This window comes from Diabrotica virgifera, chromosome 7 (genome assembly GCF_917563875.1).
Source record: "Diabrotica virgifera virgifera chromosome 7, PGI_DIABVI_V3a".
NCBI classification, from domain to species: domain Eukaryota; kingdom Metazoa; phylum Arthropoda; class Insecta; order Coleoptera; family Chrysomelidae; genus Diabrotica; species Diabrotica virgifera.
This window is the reverse complement of record NC_065449.1, coordinates 189,603,258-189,618,169: the sequence shown is the minus strand read 5'-3', so window position 1 is coordinate 189,618,169 and position 14,912 is coordinate 189,603,258. Positions and strand designations below refer to the sequence as shown.

The window sequence follows — 14,912 nt, the reverse complement described above, 5'->3', positions numbered from 1 at the left end:
CTTAACCTGTATATCAATTCTTAACTAATTCCCGAAATTTCTGATGCAATTTTGGGATCCTCCAAACCCCGTAAAAACAGTTTTTTGGATTTTTGAAGGTGGCGAACCTTACGGAAAAAGCTGAAAAAAATTAGAAATATAGTGTTTAATAAAATACACAAGATTAAAAAAAAATTAGACCTACAGCCATACATAAAAAAGATAATGCGCTTTTTTCCAAAATAAATATTAAAAAAATGTTTGAAGTTATGTACACTCAAACTAGAGGTCTATAAAAAATAGACATGTTTTTTTAAAAGTCTATGCGTGTGAATTTTTTGAAATTTTAAAATTGATTTGAACCCCATAAAAAATAAAAACGAAAAAAGTTTTTGATGGTGGGGGAAGGGGGTGGTGGGTTAAAATTACGCTGAGTCTTATTTGTAATCACATAGAATTTAAAAAATGAAAAAAAATTAATTTGGGAGTGCGGAAGGGTACCTTTTAATTTATTTATCCCGTCCATAAATGGAAAGTTTGATGCGCTACTGTCGACGCATGTGCCACTAAAAAGTGACGGCACGTCATACGTTCATACGTTTTGTTTTAGGTTCTACTATTTAAGTTATAGGGTCTTATCGCTCCTAAAATGATAGCAAATTTCACCTATAGCGGCTCTTAGTCTATTATGCTCTGACTTTATATATTTTTTTGTTATTCTTTCGTCGCTCATTCTATGGATGTGACCTAGCCTTCCTAGCTGTATTTCCCCTATAATTGTTTCTATGGGTTTTAACTTTAGAGTTTGAGTTATTGTGTCATTTCTTATTTTATCTCTTCTTGTGACCACTTCTTTTTTTCTTAGGAATCTCATTTCTGTAGCTTTGATTTTTCTTTTGTTATTCTTCGTTAGCGTGCACGACTCACTCCCATAGAACATTGAAGACCTACCTCTTTTTGGTACACTTGTGTTTTTACTTCTTTGGGTATCTCTTAATCTCTTTCTTTCCAAAGAACGTATTTCTTAATGTATTGAAAATTGTCCCCGCTTTCCCTATTTTATCGTTTATTTTTTTGTCTATTTTCCCATCTTCCTCAACAATTGTACCTAAGTAGTTGTAGACTAACAATGCCATACGCATCAGAAACACGACCTAGCACAAAGAGGTTACAAGGAATGCTAGAAACAACAATATATCTCTACAGGAAACAAAAAAGAAAGGAAAAGGACAATCAAGATTAGGTGAATATATACGAATCTACAGTGGAGTAGCAAAAGAAAACAGGGCCAAAGAAGGTGTAGCATTACTAATACATCAAAAATACCAAAATCACATCAAAGAGTGTCGATATATATCGGAAAGAATTGTCACAGCAAAAATTAGAATAGAAAAGGAAGACCTGAACATCATCGGAGTATATGGTCCAGAAAATAACAAGCCTCAAACAACAAGGGAAATCTATGACGAATTACAACAAGTAGTATGTCAAGTTAGACGGAAGATGATAATACTGGAGGATTTTAACGCTCGAATAGGTAACCAAGTAATACTCGGAATTAAGCAAAAACACAATGAAAATGTTAAAAACGAAAATGGAGAACTGACGATAAACTTCTGCACGAATAACGAACTTAGAATAAACAACACATTTTTTGACCACAAAGACCAACACAAATATACATTCAATAACACCCGTGGTCAAAGATCTATGATAGATTATGTTGTAACCAACAGAGATATACAATATACATCCATCAAAAATAATCGACGTAAGATGCCTCAACTCAGCAGGTGTAGGTAGCGACCATAGCCTAGTATTAGCCTAGTATTATGTAAAAAGGAATCATTGCGAAATAAAATAAAAATGTATACCATTTTTATTCAGTTGCAATGCGAAGGCAAAACAATCTTACTTTTCAATTAGAATACGGAGTTCAATCCAGCTCTCTGAATCGCGATTTTCGATTCTTATTGGAATCTCATCGGAGAGAGCGCAGGCTTGTTCTCCATATCCTAACTGACCAGCACCGAGAGTTTTTCCCACACATTGCAACTGAAACAAATAGGGTAGGTGACTAGCGTCATCTGGCAGTTGAAAGATGAAGTTTTTCAATCCTAATGGCAACATTAATAATATTGAAAATATTAAAAATATTACTAAAAGATTTTTAAATTGAAAAATTATTGGTACATTTTCCTGGTGACACCTCCAAGGCTTCTACAATTTGCAAGCCAAATGGATGCTGCAGTGAAGACAAAGGGAAGGAATTCTACACTATGCAATTCATATCCCCCGTCTGCAGCTTGGTAAAGTTCCAACGGAAAATGCACCTAGTTACTCTACGGAGTAATACGAGTATAAAATAAAAATGTATACCATTGTGAAATACTTCACACCCAAGAGGGCAGCACCAACACAAACAAAAATCAAAGTCGAAGGACTAAATACGGAATCCACGGAATACTTTACAGGAAAAGAATATCAGAGAAGATTGTTGAGAATGGAATATTAGAAAACGATAACATCGATGAAAGCTGGCAAAAACTCAAAGATAACATAATCAACGCTGCAACAGAATCACTTGTAGAGAGAAAAGTAACGAATACTCACATATTAAAGAAGAAAACCCCGTGGTTTAGAGAGGAAGTGAAGATAAGATGTGAAGAAAAGAAGAAAGCCTTTTTACAATACAGAACAAAACAAACACAACAGGCATACAACCACTACAAACGAATCAGAAACGAAACGAATACTTTAGTGAGACAAATAAAAAGGGAGCACTGGCAGAGTTTCTCAAAACTGGAACACGACTTCTACGGAACACAAAAAGAAGTATGGAGAATGATCAGAGGGCAAAGAAAGGAGATGAACGAATTAATAAAAGCGAAACACATTCAGGATTTGCCGCCCAAGGATCAAAAATACTATTAGCCTTTGCGGATGACGTGGACACAATTGCACAATCCACCAGAGATGCAAAAGAAGTTTTCACCCTATTCGAGAACGGAGCCAAGGAAGTTGGTCTTAAGGTCAACGAGGACAAGACCAAGTACATGGTGGTTACGAAGAACCCAAGACCAAGGGTTAGACAAAACGTAACAATTAATGAATACAATTTTGAAGTCGTCAAAGAATTTAAGTACTTGGGAGCGATCATAACATCTGAAAATAACTATGAAAAGGACGTGGCAGCCAGGATTATTGCAGGAAACAGGGCATATTACTCGTTAAGGACCCTACTTAAATCAAAAATACTCTCAAGACCAGCAAAAATAAGAGTATATAAGACAATAATTCGTCCCACAATAACGTACGGAAGCGAAACCTGGACTCTGAATCAGCGGGAAACAACAAAATTACTGGTACTTGAAAGAAAGATACTGCGGACTATCTATGGGCCTTGCAGAGAAGAGACAACAGGAGAATGGAGAAGAAGACACAATGATGAACTCCACACAATATACGGAGATGAAAACATAGTACGCTACATTAAATCAAACAGAATACGATGGGCGGGTCACGTACTAAGATCAAGTGACGAAAGACTTCTAAACGCCACATTCTGGGAAAGGCCCGATGGAAAAAGGTCAGTTGGTCGCCCAAGAAAGAGATGGAAGGACGCAGTAGCCAGCGATCTACGCAAAATGGGAGTACAGCAATGGGAAATAGCTGCTCAGGACCGACAACAATGGAGGGAAATAGTAAACGCGGCCAAGACTCACATAGAGTTGTAGAGCCAAATGATGATGATGATGATGAAACACATTCAGAAGGAAACATGGGCAGACTACTTCCGATCTCTATTTGCTAAAGGCGACGATATAATGAACCACCAACACCTGAAGTTACGACAAAGGAAGCAATAAACATTGAGGAGGGACAGGTAGTGGTAAAGGAAGCATTGAGAAAATTAAAAAAATAGAAAATCTCCAGGAGTTGACAGAACCTGGAACGAACTCCTAAAGTACGGAGGACAAGATCTAACTAAACAACTATTAAAACTAATACAAAAAATACCTCGGTATCTTCGACACCGTAAGGTACAAGAGAACGGCTTAAGTAAGTAAGTACAAAAAATAATAGAGCAAAATAGAATACCACAAGAATGGAGATCAAGCATTCAAAAAAGGAGACAAATCGGACCCGGAGAATTACAGAGGAATTAACTTATAAAACACAACATTAAAATTAACAACCAAAGTGATAAACAAATTGAATGAAATTATACCATTAGCAGAAGAACAACAAGGTTTTAGGTCGGGAAGGTCATGCACTGACGCTATATTTATAATGAGGCAAGTTCAAGAGAAATCGTTGTTGGAATACAACAAACCGGAATATTTATGTTTCGTGGACCTTAAGAAAGCATTTGACAGAGTCACATTAAAGGATGTTATCCATTTGTTATACTCGAGAGAGGTACCTCTAGAAATGATTAAAACGATCGAAAACATCTACCAGAACAAAAAAATAAAAGTAAAAGTGGAAGATGAACTAACTGACCCAATTGAAGCCGGCAATGGGATAAGACAGGGGGATTCCTTGAGTCCTTTATTGTTCAACCTGATCATGGACGAAATAATAAAAAAGTAAGAACTAAGCGAAAGGCGGTTCCCCAATAGGAAGACGATCAGTGGGAGGACCACGAATACGATGTAACGACAACTTACTAGAGGCACATTGAAAAAATAGACAGAGTCATGTCTATACAAAAAGAAGAAGAAGCAAAGATGAAAAATCTGTGGTAATACACTATGGGACAGAGCTCAAAATACATAATATATATTCGAGGAAATGAAGCTGGAAAAATGGCAAAACCTCGCAATTTTTTCGCCCAGCATCAATTTGTACAAAAATTTGGGATTAGACTCATTTCACCCTCTAGTTCATATAACATTTTAAACTTTAATATTGTCAACATTTGCTTCTTATTAGTTACATAATGATTGTTTTGTGCTTTAAGATATAATATCACAATATTTCAACCCTTAAAACCACCCTTGTTGGAGCTATATATGAAAAGTTCACTTATCCTAAAAGAATAATTTCGGCTTGCATCAATTTACATAAAAATTTGGGGTTAGGATCATATTACCCTGTACTTCATATTCTATATCATCCTCAAGGGCGTTGATTATTTTTAGGGATGTAAACTACCCTTATTGTCAAAAATTATATAAAAACATTGTAAACTTTAATACAGTTAAAATTTGGTTTTGATTGTTTTATGCTTTAGGATATAATATCATAATATTTCAACCCTTAAAAACCACCCTTAATAACATTGCAATTTTTATAAGTAGACAATTTAATAGATCTATACAGAAAAAAAAAGTAGAATTAAAGAATTACAAAAACATTTATTTACACAAAAATACGAATTTACAAATATATAAAAATACACATACAAATAGTTTTTTGGTCATCCAGTATACGAACCGGCTCTGTGGTATTATATAGGTACATTGAAAATGGGACTAAGGGACATTGATAAGGGGACTACTCGAATTTTTCGAAAAAAAAAATTAGTTTTATAAACATAGCTCCTTCATTTTTGGCGATAAAAACTTTTTTCAATAATAGTTTTGTAGCATTTTTCAAAGTAATAAGACTGTGTAAATTAAATTCCGTAAGATCCCTTAATTTTTAATTGAGGTGGGTTTAAAGGGCTCGAATAAGGGGGTGTTTGCTCGTAAATAGATGTTATCTCGCTAACTGTTAGCTGTAATGAAAATCTATGTAAAAGGAAATTTTAGGTATTAAAAAAGCAACAATTTAGTAATCTATCATTTTTTCGTATCTCCAGTATTTTCGGAGATATTTTGAAGAAAATGATAAAAAATGCAAAATTGCAAAAAAATCAATTTTTCTTTAAACTCTAATTTTTCTAAAATTAGGCCTTTTAAATAGGTCAAACTTCTTGGGTGTATTGATAATATAAATATAAAAGGAATTACAGAAAGGCGAAGACCAATTTTTAGTTACAAGGGTAGTTAGGGGGTTGTTTTCACTGTTTTTTTCGTAGAGAAAAACAGGTACCGACTTTTTTTTGATCATAAATTGCTTAATTTTTATGCTAGAAACTTTTTGTTATTTTTTTTTTGAAAGATCTTATTGTATGCTTGAAAGAACATCATGTAAGTTTTCCTGGAAAAAATGCGAAGTTTTCCCGTTATTTGGCTTTGATTATTTCAAATTATGCATTTGACGAAAAAAGCTCACCTTTAACTTGCCGTATCTCGGTTTGTATTGGTCGTAAAAATATTTTTCGTTTGTGTTACTAAAATATACAATTTTGATATCTACAGTTTTTTTGATTAAATGCATATTTTTCGAGTTATTCTCAAAAAACCCTCTAAAAAAGTCGATTTTTCCGTCGAAAAACTGTCACTTTCAACCACGAATACCTAACTCGAAAAATATTAGTTTACGAAGAAAATGTAAAAAACATTTTTTTCCTAAAATTACTTTTTACATCGATTTACATGGTTAAAATGTAATAAAAATTCCCACCCCCGAGATGGGGTGGCCACCACCCCCAAGGTTTTATCGTACAGCGGCATGATATAGAAAATGATCCTTGGACTATTTCCTACCTTCTGTGAAAATTTCAAGTAAATCCATGCTGGACGAAAAAATTGCGAGCCAAAATGCTTCATTTCCTCGACTAATACGATACGACGGAAATGCAAGGTGGAAGACATAAAGGGCTTGATAGGAAATAGAAGAGTAGAATGGAACGATCATATAAGCCGAACGACAACAAATAGAGTAGTAAGGATGCCGAGAAATGGTTCTCCAATAGAAAGACGATCAATGGAAGGACTACAAAACAAGGGCGGATCCAGGACCGATTTTCGGGAGGGGCCATGAACTTTTTTTTTGAGAGGGGTACCGGAGGGATAATTTTTAAAAAAATTTGGGTTTCAATGGTGAGTTTTAAGGCACTTTTCACACACTTTTGAGTGCCATAAAGACATTCAAAACTTTTGGTTATTAAGTTATTATTAAAGTCAGTAAAGATTCCTACATATTTCTTCGGATCCAAGTGCAGTTCTTTCAACAAGTTTCATAATATTTTTCCCAATGCTTCTCCTGTCAGACCTTGTTCTTTCCCTCTTTCTGATTTTCAGTAATTACTTTTATGTACTCATAAGCGTCAATGACCTTCAAAGTCTTCACGAATGTTGTTATTGTGTATGTATGTATCTTAAATTTAGAGAAAGCTGTTCCACGTGGGATACGACGGTCATTTCGTCAAATATGACAGAGTAATAATTTGCACTTTGAACCTGATTCAATATTTGTAAAATTATGTCTTCATCACAACATGTTATCAATTGATTTTGACTGGTGCTACTAATGTATGTTGCTCGGGAAGATGCTGTGGATAGGTGTTGTTTAAGAGTCTTATCTTCTGATGCGATTCATTGTTAGGTCCAGCATCTTCGTCCAGAAGCAGAAGGCTATCATCACGACGGCCTCTTAGAGGGTATTTTGTCGACTTAAGAACACTATAGGTTCTACTATTAGTCGTAGTCTTTCTCTATTTTCCTGTACCTATTTAGACATCTGAGAGTCTATCTGGTTAATGACTGACTTTTGCGGGTTGCGATAACTTTGTAGAAAATCCAGCCCAAGCTGAACGCACTCCTTGTGGTATGATGTTTTTTCATGGGTTTGTATGGCTTTGTCTTTGACCATGACTTTGGCGAAAGATGTTAAATGTTTCGTGACAAGACTTTGGGCTATCATCCCTTTATTGTGACCATATTTTTCGTTAGAAAAATAAAACGCAATACTTAATAAACAATCCCTTTTGGCTGTGCGAAAGTACCAACCAACTCCTCTGTTCTAAGTGCTGGTGACCCAAGTAATGCTCCATTTCTTTTCTATTCTTTGTGTGTACACAATATAGAGATTGATACGATTTTGATGGCTGCCAAGGTCGTTCTAAAAATTGGCACTTTGTAAAATTATTAACATTTTGATTTGCAAAACATCCTATGTCATTCTTCAAGAATTTTGTTAATGCTTTTGTTCGATTCTAGTCTAGACAACATATTTACCTCCTGTTTTGTACAAATACATATGTTTGAAACTAAAAACATTTGAACTGCAAATATTTAAATTCATATTTTTTAAATTCTCGGAGGGGGCCATGGCCCCTCCCTGGATCCGCCCTTGCTACAAAAACGATGGATTGACAACTTACTTGGAATGATAAGCATCCAGCTTAATCGTCTGTGGTTTTATTTAGATTAAATTGAAATCCTAATTATTTACATGCACTTTGTTACGTCATATTATTATATGCATACATATTTTATTACGCGGTTGATTACTTTTGATATGAATGCAACAACATATAAATTTCTCCTTGTCTTCATTTAAATATCTTCCGTGTTAGATCAACATACTTAATAAAAAAATGATCGACTCGTTACATGAAAAATAAAAGTTCCAATCGCTGCATATACCTACAAAAAGTGAAACTTTTATGCAATTCTCTTTTCTCTCATTAATTTTATGATAACGCCGCGTTATGATTAAGTCAATTAATTTCATATACGAGTGTTTAGTATCCTAAATTGATTTAATTATTTACGAACACTGAATACACATGAGTTATGCTCGCATTCCAAGAACGTTCACCAGCAATGAAGAAACAAGAAACTCGAAAACAATTTGATCTACAATCGTCTTAGATTGTAATCAGAAAGACGGTTCGGCGAGTTAGTTATTTTTTGAAAATGTTATTTTATCGATTCGAGTGGTATCGATTGTGTTATGTGATTTTGTCGAAAGGCTCATTTTGTTAGCATGCCCAGCAGGAAACAGACGACGACGTCTGTAGTTTGTCTATCGTATAAAGTGAGTTAATATTAAAGAGTTAAATCATATTTTAATTAGAAGCATTAAGTTTTGAATCAAGTTAAACCAACTACAGAAAATTGAAATTCGGCTACCAGATATTCAATATACAGGTTGTAACAGAAATACAGGTCATAAATTAAATCAAATATTCTGGGACCAAAAATAGTTTGATTGAACCTAACTTATCTGAGTACAAATGAGCATAAAAAAAGTTACAGCCCTTTGAAGTTACAAAATGAAAATCGATTTTTTCCAATATATCGAAAACTATTAGAGATTTTTTATTGAAAATGGACATGTGGAATTCTTATGGCAGGAACATCTTAAAAAAAATTATAGTGAAATTTGTGCAACCCATAAAAATCTTATGAGGATTTTGTTCCCTTAAAGCCCCCCAAACTTTTGTGTACGTTCCAATTAAATTATTATTGTGTCGTCAATAGTTAAACACAATATTTTTAAAACTGTTTTGCATCTTAGTGCTTTTTCGAAAAGCCAGTTTTTATCGAGATTTTTTGAATATTTGTCAAATCCACCACATATTTGTGTGATATAGTTAAGTACGATTATAGAAACCTGGTAATAATATTATGAAAATTTATTTATAATTTAGATTTTTAGATATATTTTTGACCGTATTTAAAAAGGAGCCACATCTCGATAAAAGGTGCTTTATCGAAAAAATACTGAGAGGCAAAAAAGTTTTAAAAACATTTTGTGTAACTAATGGTACCGCAATAATAGTTTAATGGGAACGTAAACATTTGGGGGGTTTAAAGGAACAAAATCCCCATAAAATTGTTATGTAAACATATTAAAAAAGAAGCCGCATCTCAATACAAACTGGCTTATCGAAAAAATACTGAGAAGCAAAAAAGTTTTAAAAACACTATGTTTAACTCATGGTACCACAATAATAATTTGATTGGAACGTACACAAAACTTTGGGGGTTTAAGGAAACAAAACCCCATAAAATATTTATGGGGTGTACAAATTTCACTGCAATTTCTTTTTAAGATATTCCTGCCATAAGAATGACACATGTCCATTTTCAATAAAAATCTCTAATAGTTTTCGATATATTGGAAAAAATCGATTTTCATTTTGCAACTTCAAAGGGTCGTAACTTTTTTTATGTGCACATTTGTACTCAGGTAAGTTAGGTTCAATCCAACTATTTTTGGTCCCAGAATATTTGATTTAATTTATGACCTGTATTTTTGTTACACCCTGTATTTTGTCATTATTGTTGATAACGCTGATTTTGCTGCCAAAGGAAACAGTAGCTCTTTACTATCTTTTATAATGGAAATTATCCACAATTTCAGTTGACATTTCCGAAAAGAAAATCGAAACGTCAAAATAAATGTATTTTCATCTGAAATTCGCATTAAAAATAGTAAACGATATAATATACTTATCTATTTCTAAATTTTCTTCTCCCTTACTTATTAGCTTACTCTTCTTATCTCCTATTAGTTATGTCTGTGTTCATATCCTATTTTTTGGATACTCTTTACTATTATGTATATTTAGTTATTTGAGAATGCTCCTCGTAACATTCAACCTGTCTTGGTTTGTTTATTTCTAGTGAATCTCTATTGTGATTTTAGTATAGTTTGCGATTTTTGTGATGAAAAGGCTTCTTTGAACAAAAATACTAGAAGTAGTGTACTTCTACATTGACTAAGCAGCAACTTAAAAATTAATTTGTTTATGAATTTATATCGGAGAGATAAAGTAAGAGTATTTTGCCATTAATAATTAATCTCTAATAACCATTTTTTGTCTATATATTTTGATAATTGCTTATTTTGTAAACAGACTTAAAATTGTTTACTAATATGTTTATAACACATATCAAATGCCCTAAGCTAAGATATTGGTAATGAAACCGTCTTACTTTCTTGATAAGCAAATGTTCACTGGAATGTTGTCTAATCACTTGTTTTTATCCACGGCGACTGTCCGACTGTTCTGTTTTCATAATGATTTTCTTACTAGTTGAATGAAAAAAAATATGTGTGTCTATCTCGTTTAAATTTTACTATTGCACTCGTCAATGTTTTCCTTTTGTTAAAAATGTGTCTGTGGTGTGAAGTGGTAGTTTCTGATATTCCTGACATTGATTCTGAACCTAATTGCATTTCATATACAGTAAGTTATAATTGGTTCGGTTATTAAAATCGCCCAAACTAATTATTTGTTCCAAAGATATATTAAATTAATTTTGTTAATTACTCTTATTTTTGTTAAACCTTCAAAACACTTGCGCAATACGATTAAATGACGCATTTGAGAGGACGAATTTTCATGAAAAAAAAAAGAAAAAAAAAATTATGAAAATATATATGTAGTATCCCAAAAGTATCACACTTTCATTCATAACTTCGCAATGATTTATTCTTCATCATCCACCTTGCAGTAGCATTCTTCGAAGTAATTTTCATTCACTTTGCTCCCATCGGTGCTTTAAATCAGTGAAGCAGTCGCCTCAAAGTTCAGTCGCCTGAACTTGTTTTTGTAGTCGCCTTCAATGACATTGTCTCGTTCGTTTAAATCTACTCTAGATATATATCATCGAAACGTTGTAATTTAATTGACATTTTTAGTTTTGAAAACGCTAATTGTTCCTGAAGGGGTCTCGGTAAAACGAACGAAAAAATATAAAATTGGCTGTCTCTGCGTAGGTACTGGCAATGTGGCCAAATAGATTTAACACTTATCCTATTTTTTTAACCAAATCATTTTTTCTGATAAGGCTACTTTTCTTTTAAGTGGCACGGTCAATAAACAAAACTGCAGGCACTGACCAGATGAAAATCCGCATTGGATGGTGGAGGCACATATGCAGTATCGACAAAAGATCAAGAGTTATTAATAATATCATTATTGGACCTCATTTTTGGGATGGAACGATAATAGGTGACGGATACTGGGCATTTTTAGAATCTTGGAGTTAATTCTAGATGAATTCATCTCGTGAATACATCAATTTGGTTTCAGTAAGATAGAGCATCTCCTTATTATCTTCGAAGCGTTCGTGAGTTTCTCGACAATATATTTCCAAATCGTTGGATTGGAAGAAGAGCAGCTATCGAATGGCCAGCAAGATCCCCAGACTTGACAGCTCTCGATTATTTTTATGGGGTTATTTAAAAAGTAAAGTGCAAATAGGACACATACTATCCAAGAATTGAAAGACAGAATTACAGAAGAGATAGCAGTAATTTATCTGGAAACCTTTAGAAAAGTCTTACATGAATTTCCATTCAGAATGGATTTTTATTTCCAAAGATAAGGTGGTCATATTGAATACCACCTTGAATTTTTTTAGACGTTTTCTTTATACAGAAATATTAATTACGAAATAAAATTATTTTTTCTAATTTCTCATATTAATTGTCAATACTGGCCATATGTTGGTTATGTGTTGCATCGACAATAAAAACTGTAACAAAAGACTGTAAAATATACTGGTGATCCCATTCAAAAATACGCCTATTATCCGTATATCTCGGAAATTGTACATTTGGCAACGTCGAAAATATAAAATTTTAAATCGCTGCCGCTGGTCCAAATAACCAACATTTCCTTTATAACGTACAGGGTGTCACAGATATCTGTAAGTTTTCATATTTTGTACTAATTTCACTTTTACATTAGTTATATTTTAAATTTACAGCTTCTTATTCGGTCTTATTCGGAAGTCTATTAGGTATGATTTATTTGTTAAAATACCTTTCAAAACTTTGGGTGAAAATAAAGTGAAAGGGTAATAAAAAATGCTTTATAGTCCAAGTAATGAAGCTTAAAATAGGACAAAACCTCGCAATTTTTACAGAATGGATCGATTTGCTTGAAAATTTGAGAATAAGTAGTGGATAGTCCAAGAATCAAAATCTATATGATGCCGAGAGGCGCTTTTACATTGAGGGTGGAAATTTTTATTATATTTTGACCGCAAGAGTTGGTAAAAACATTCATTATAAGCAAAAAACGGTCTATACATTTTTTTGATAAAATTAATAGTTTTCGATTTATTCGCTATCGAAAGTGTTAGTTTTATATCGAAAAAAATCACTGTTTTTAATCAGTTTTCTGCTAATAACTCAAAAAGTTTTCGTTTTATCAAAACAACTTTACTTATCAAAAATGTACCTTTTGAAAAAATAAACAAAACCGTTTTTTTTTATTTTCTTTAAGACCAATAGTAATCGAGCTATACTTTATTATATGTTGGCTTTTCTTCGTCAAATGCTAAATATTGTAGTTTCAAAATCAAAGGACGGAAAACTATGCATTTTTCGAGGATAACTTGTTGAAACTAAATTAAAGTATTTAAAAATATGTATCTCCAGAAATAAAAAAATCTCTTGCTAAAAAAATTAAGTGACTTATAATGAAAAAAATGCCAGTCCCTATTTTTTTCAGCAAAAAAGTGATCGTAAACAACCCCCTAATCACCACTCTAATTACAATTTATGTAATTATTATTTATGTATTGTTAATAGATTCTAGAAGTTTGATCGGCTTAGAATGATTAGTTTTTAAAAAAAGAGTTAAAAGCGAATAACGAATTTTTGTAGTTTGGTAAAAAATTCCCTTTTCTTCAGAAAGAAAGATTAGCATCAGAGATACGAAAAAATATTTAAATATGAAATTGTAGCTTATTTAATTGTCAAGAAATTGGTTTGCAAAAATTTTTTTACGGCAAAAATTGAGCGAGTGATTGAGTGAGCTATTGACAATTAAAACTTGTAATATCATGCAAAAACCACCTTTACCAACCCTTTCAATGCCACCCCTTTTTGTGACTGAGAATTTTAAAAGGATTTAATATTAATAGTCTTATAGATCTTGTAAAAACCTACAAAATTCTTTTTTAACGAACTTTCTAAGATAAAAAATAAAAAAGTTACGGTTAAAAAATCCAATATGTTTTTTTGAAAAAAAAAAGGAGAAATTTAATTGGAAGCATAATAATGTAAGTTAGCGGTGTTTTTAGTCATTGGCCTTATTTATTCTTCTTTATTTATGTATTAATAATAGATTCTAGAAGTTTGACTGGCTTAGAATGATTAGTTTTTAAAAAACTGAAGTTTAATGAGAATAACGAACTTTTGGTAAAAAATGCCATTTTCTTCAGAATAGAAAGATTAGCATCAGAGATACGAAAAAATGTTTAAATAGGAAATTGTAGGTTATTCCCAAGAACTTGGTTTGATAAAATTTGTTACGGCAAAAATTGAGTGAATCGTAAATGAGTATACCATCGAAAAATATTGATTTTTTAGATATAAAACTAACACTTTCGATAGCGAATAAATCAAAAACTATTAATTTTATCAAAAAAATGTATAGAACATTTTTTGCTTAGAATGAATGTTTTTATTAACTTTTGTGGTCAAAATATAATAAAAAATTTCCACCCCCGAGATGGGGTGGCAACCACCCCCATGGTAAAAGCGCCTGTCAGCATCATATAGATTTTGATTCATGGACTATCCACTACTTATTCTCAAATGTTTAAGCAAATTGATCCATTCTGTAAAAATTGCGAGGTAAAAAGCTTTGGTTCCTGGACTATTAGATATGTATATTAATAATGCATTTGCTAGTTACGGAGTATTAAAAATATATACAGGGTGTTTGTAAATTAGTATGACAAACTTTAAGGGGTAATTCTACATGAAAAATAATGACAGTTTGCTCTATAAACGTATGTCCGCAAATTCTTCTTTTTCGAGATACAGGGTGTCGAAATTTTTATTACAAACTAACGATTTATTTATTGTTCTAAAACCGATTGAGATATGCAAATGAAATTTAGTGAGTTTTAAGAGGAAGTTATTGCCCATTTTTTGATATCCAAATAAGAATTTTATATTCATCATTGGCGCGCATACGTCTAATGGTGTAAATTTTTTAAAGAAAAAATAGTACGCCACTGCGATACTCGCAGTGGCAATTAAATTTACTCAAATTTCAAATTATGTTTGAATTCCTCGTTCAATTGGGGACAAAAAATGTATATTCCCTTTTTTCATAC

The 14,912-nt window shown here is 32.5% G+C and overlaps 1 protein-coding gene across 2 annotated transcripts in view; it reads left to right on the top strand.

The window, feature by feature from the left end:
* Window positions 1-14,912, top strand: part of LOC114333041 (protein phosphatase 1 regulatory subunit 16A) — a 194,005-nt gene that overhangs the window by 163,792 nt on the left and 15,301 nt on the right. The gene's annotated exons all lie outside the window — the stretch shown is intronic.